We start from the raw sequence: 5,853 nt of genomic DNA, 5'->3' as shown, positions 1-5,853 counted from the left end.
CCTGTAAAGCAGATCTGGTGGTGATGAACTCCCTTAGATTTTGTTTGCTTGAGGAAGATTTTATTTCTTCCTGATTTCTGAAGAGCAGTCAGGTAAAGTATTCTTGCTTAAAAGATTGTTTTTAAAGATTTATATATGTATGTATGTAAAAAGCAGAGTCAGAGAGAGAGAGGGACACACACACACACACACACTCACACACACAGATTTTCCATCTGTTTGTTCACTCCCCAGATGGCCTCAATGACCATGGTGGGGCCAGGCCAAAGCCAGGAGCTTCATCCAGGTCTTCTGCAAGAGCCCAAAGACTTGGGCCATACTTTTCTACTTTCCCAGGTGCATTAGCAGGGATCAGAAGTGGAGCAGCCAGGACAGGAACTAGCATCCATATGGGATGGTAGTGTCACAAGCAGTGGCTCAACCTGCTGTGCCACAATGCTAGCTTTGGGTTAAAGATTTTTTTCTTTATTGCTTTGATTACAGTACCCCATTTTCTCCTGACTGGTAGTGTTTCTACTGAGAGATATTCTGAAATCTATATTGAGGCTCACTTGAATTCAAGATGTTTCTTACATCCTGCTGCTTTTGGCATTCTTTTTCTGATTTTTTATTAAGATATGTCTTGGAGAACTCCTCTTTATAGTTGAATTTGGTTGGTGACTTCTGAGCTGCTTATACCTGGATACTGTCATCTTTCCCTAGGTATGAAAATATTTCAGCCATATTTCTGTAAATAAGTATGCTTTCCAGGCCCTTTCCTCTCTCTCTTGATGATGGGTCAGTTCACTTGGTGGTGCCTCATAATTCTTGTAAGCCTTCTTCATTGTTTTTTTCTTTTTGTTCATCTGATTAGACAACTTTTTTTCTTTCTTTTTTTTCTTTTTTGACAGGTAGAGTTACAGACAATGAAAGGGAGAGACAGAGAGAAAGGTCTTCATCTGCTGGTTTACTCCTCAAATGGCAGCAATGGCTGGACCTGGGCCAATCTGAAGCCAGGAGCCAGGAGTTTCTTTCAGGTCTCCCACATAGGTGCAGGGGCCCAAGCACTTGGGCCATCTTCTACTGCTTTCTCAGGCCATAGCAGAGAGCTGGATCAGAAGTGGAGTAGCCGGGACTGGAACTGGCACTCACATGTGTGCTGACTGCACAGGTGGAGGATTAACCAACTGCACCGTAGTGCCGGCCCCATAGAAATTTGAAAATATTTTGTCTCCATTCCCAGATTATTCTGCTATATTGTTTCCTGCTGAAGTTTTGTATTGAGTTTTTCTCTTCAGTTATTGTATTGTTTATTTTTAGGATTTTTTTTTGTTTCTATTTCTTTGTCTTTCTCCCCACTTTGCTCATGAATTTTTTTCCAAATTTCATTTAATTTTTAAAGATTTATTTATTTATCTGGGAGTCAGAGTTACACACAGAGAGAAGGAGAAGCAGAGAGAGAGAGAGAGGTCTTCAATCCACTTCTTTACGCCCCAATTAGCTGCAATGGCCAAAGCTGGGCAGACCTGAAGCCAGGAGCCAGGAGCTAGGAGCTTCTTCTGGGTCTCCCACATGGGTGCAGGAGCCCAAGGACTTAGGCCAACTTCTACTGCTTTTCCAGACCATAGCAGAGAGCTGGATTGGAAGAGGAGCAGTTGGGACTCAAACTGGTGCCCATATCAGATGCTGGCACTGCAGGATGTGACTTTACCCACTATGCCATAGCGCCAGCCCCTCATTTAATTTTCCATCATTTTTTTGGTAGTTTCCTGAACTTCTTTAAGTTAATTATTCTGAATTGTCAGTGATTGGCCTTACCTGGAGCTTTAGTCATTTCTTTAGGTGGCATCATATTTTATTTTTCTTTTTTAAAAAAGAAATATTTATTTGAGAGAGAGAGGGAGAGAGACAAAGAGAGTCTATCTGCTGGGATTCATTCTCCAAATACCTGAAACAGCCAAGGATGGGCCAGGCTTAGGTCATAAGCCAAGAACTCCATCTGGATTTCCCACATGGATGGCAGGGACCCAAGTACTTGGGCCATCATCTGCTGCCTTCCTAGGTACATTAGCAGGAAGCTGGTTTGGAAGTGGAGCAGCTAGGACTCAAATAGGCACTCTGATAAGGGATGCTGGTTTCACAAGCAGTAGGTTAAGCTGCCGCACCCTAACATCAGCCCCTCCCTGAATTTTTCTAATCCTATTTCCTTGCACTGATGCTTGTGTGCTTTAGGAAACAGTTACTTCTTCCAGCCTTATCAAGTTTTATTTTGTGGTGATAAATCATTGGGAGAGTGATGGGCCAGGTAGTAGAAGTCCCATACAGGCGGACTTTGGTGTCAGGTTCTCTGGTTATGCTGGGCTACTTTCTGTGCTTTGGGGTCAAATGGTATTGCTGGCTTTGTTCCATGGTCTAGTGAGGGCAGGACTCCATTGTCAGATGGGGATGCTGGCTGTGCTCTGCAGTTGCCTCTGATTGGTCAGGGTTGCACATTATCTTCCCTGACTGAGCAGAATTATTGTTAGGAATCTGTAGTTATGTAGAGCTGTATGATGGGCTTTCCGAGGTCTCTTGATTGCTGTTTGACCATATAGGGTAGAAAGGGCCAAAGACTACACTCCACAGATATGTATGGACTTACACTTGTTTCCTGTCCTGGTTAGAATTAAGCAAATCACTGAGTCTTGGTGGAGTCACTGCTGCTGGGCTTGGGTGTGGCCAGACGCTTGCTCTGGTATTGCTGACCTACAGTTGCCTCTTGACCTGCAGAAGATTAATGAGAATACCTGCACTGTCTGGAGAAGCTGGCTTGGGATTTGAACCTGGAAGACCTGTGAACTGTGTCCTGAAGCATGATGTTATTAGCTAGTGTCTCTGGAGTGGCACTTCCATTGGCTACAATGCAGGCAACCACAAAGATCGGCATGACCATTACTCTCTACCTCATGTTATTCTTTTTTTCCAACTGACCCTAGGTGGTCTACTTCTTCAGATACTCCCAGTTTCCTGTGGGATGAGACAGTAATATACCTCTTGCAAAGATCCCAGAATGATGTGGTGGCTAAATGTCTCATTGTAAAAACTATGGTTTCAGGAGAATTTTCTGTATGTGGTGCTGTATTAGCTCAAGGGAGGGGCAGCACAGAGAATTGTTTTTCTACCATTTGATTGCAGCTTTTTTGGGTTCTGCGGTCCAAGAAGGTGCATCTGCCACACTCCCACATTTTGGGATGTTCATGATAATATTCTTATTTACGTGTTTATTTATTTATTTTTATCTGTTTGAAAGGTGGAATGACACACACATATACACAAAGTGAGATAGAGAAAGAGAGAGATAAAGCTTCCCACTGGTTCACTCTCCCAAATGCCCCCCAACAGCTAGGGTTGGGCCAGCCTGAAGTCAGGAGCTTGGAACTCCATCAACTTTTCCCACCCTGGTGGCAGGGACACAAGCTTTTGAGCCATCAACTGCTACCACCCTCCAGGGTGTACATTAGCAAGAAGCTGGATTGGAAATAAAGTAGCCGGGACTTGAATCAGGTGTTCCAATATGGGATGCAGGCATCCTGAGCAGCAGCTTAAACTACTATACGACAGGACCTATCCACATAATATTCTTGCCTGTGAATGGTTGCTAGTTGAATTTCTGGGGTGGGGATGGGGATGGAGGTAAAGCTTGATAACTCCTATTTTGCTATCTTGGTGATATCACTGCACGGTTTAGTTTTAATTCTAAAGTTCACTAAGGATTTAAGAATCATCTAAATATATTTCCAAATAAGCTACATACCCTCATACCCTTATCTCAAAATATGTTTCAGATTCATCTTTTGTTTTATGCTTCCCTGATTTCATAGTTCAGATATTCCAGTGGCAATTAGCACATCAACTGTAGTGTTTGTAGAAGTGTTATAAAAGCAATCAAGTAGGAAAACAACACATCATTTCATTTCCTAAGAGTTGAATTATTCACTTGTCTTCAAAGAGCAGTTTATTTTAAAATTCCAAGAAGTTGTTATTTTCTTAATTACATGCTTTGAGTCTCAATACCTTATAGTTTTCATCCTTATATAACTTATTATAAAATCTTCAATTGGCATTTCAAAGGAAAGTTTTTTTGTCCTTTTGAATATGGAATTTTGGAGTATATTCATCTATGTGACCTGTGTGATTTTCTGCCTCTTAGTCTCATGGTGCCAAGATTTAGTTCTATGCTAGGCTCCATGATTAATGCATCACTGACCATGAGGATTCTAACACAGGAAGACTCCAGTCAACCTGTGTTATAGACAAAATGTTTCTGTCCCCCAACATTCGTATGTTGAGCTCCTAGACCCTCATGTGATGATATTTGAAGATGGCAGGTAATTAGACTTAGCTAAAGTCCTGAGGTTCGGGCCCCCTTGAAGGAATTAGAGAGCTATAAGATAAATCTGTTTCTCTGCCGTGTGAAGATGCGGCAAGGGGGAGACTGTGTGTAAATCAGGAAGAGGACCTGTCTAGGTCTACTTTCTGCTGTTATAACAAAATACCTGAGGTTGGGTACTCATAAGTCATTTATTTAGCTCACAATTTTGGATGCTGAATATTTAAGATCACATGGTCCCATCTGTTTGACCTCAGCCGAGGGCCCCACAGGCTACATCATAGCATGGTGGAGAAATGGAAAGGGAACTGGCCATGTGCAGTGGAAGTCAAGTACATGGAGTGCAGTTACTTTATAACAACCCACTCTTAAGAGAGCCAACTCATTTTGTGAGACCAACATTTCTGGGTAATAATCCCGATGATGTGATTAGCTCCCACTAAGCACCACCTCTTCAAGGCAACATTGCCACCCTGGGGACCGAGCTTCCTATATGTGAACCCTTGGAGGACATATTCAAACTATATCCAGGCCATAGTAGTATGTTCACCAGGAACTGAATTGGTCAGTACCTTGATCTTGGGCTTTCAGCCTCTAGAACAGTGAGAAATATTTTTTTTTTTTTTTGAGAAATAAATTTCTACTAAGTCGCCTAGTCTATGGTATTTTGTTATAGCAGCCTGAGGAGACTAAAACAGCCCACCTTCTGTTTTCTCTCGTTCTGGGCTCTCTATCTAGTAATTGGGAATGTACTTATGCCTGTCAGCAGTATCAAGCTTTATTCAGTTACTGGGTCTGCAGTCCCTCCCTGGGATGCAGTTCTTGCTAATTCTGCATTTAGGTTCTATTCTTCTCAGAACCTCCACTCACGGATCTCTGACCCTAAATTCTGCCCCAAAGCTGGTGGCCAATTGACTGCTTCCACGTTTCCCATGGCCCTGCCTGCCTAAGTCCTCATGTTTCTGTCTTACAGTTTACTGGGACATGCCCTTATTACCATTTGTTGGATTTCCCTCATGCTAAACACCTGCTATGCCCTCTTCCTCTCTAGATCTTGGGCAATCATCCTCGTCATTGCTAAATTAGAATCTTAATAGCTGCCCCTTCTAGAAGCTGTATATTCCCCTTGTCTCAGTCTCTCTCCATAGGTAATATTCTTCAGCAGATAAAATGATTATTTTAATAATATTAATATCTAAAATAGGCTATTTCTCATAGGACCAAAAATGAGATATAGATAAATTTTGAAATTCGGTGTGACATTTAAGCACATAAACCATTGTCAGGAGGTATTTTCACCAATAACCTGTGTTTTCAAAGGTTGAGTTGTGCTACTATTTAGGAGAGAGGGTGCTCTCTTTGAAAGCTGACCTTCTCACCCCCCAGTATTAATTGATTTTTGAGATTTTATAATATTTAATAAGCCTCTTTTCTGAGAACATGCAAGTAAACAAAAGTAAAATTGATTGTTTTCTTAAGTCAGTTTTAGTTTTTGAACAAAACAT

The sequence above is a fragment of the Lepus europaeus genome, chromosome 11 (genome assembly GCF_033115175.1).
Source record: "Lepus europaeus isolate LE1 chromosome 11, mLepTim1.pri, whole genome shotgun sequence".
Taxonomy (NCBI): Eukaryota; Metazoa; Chordata; class Mammalia; order Lagomorpha; family Leporidae; genus Lepus; species Lepus europaeus.
The sequence above is the reverse complement of the archived record's forward strand: the minus strand, read 5'-3'. Positions refer to the sequence as shown.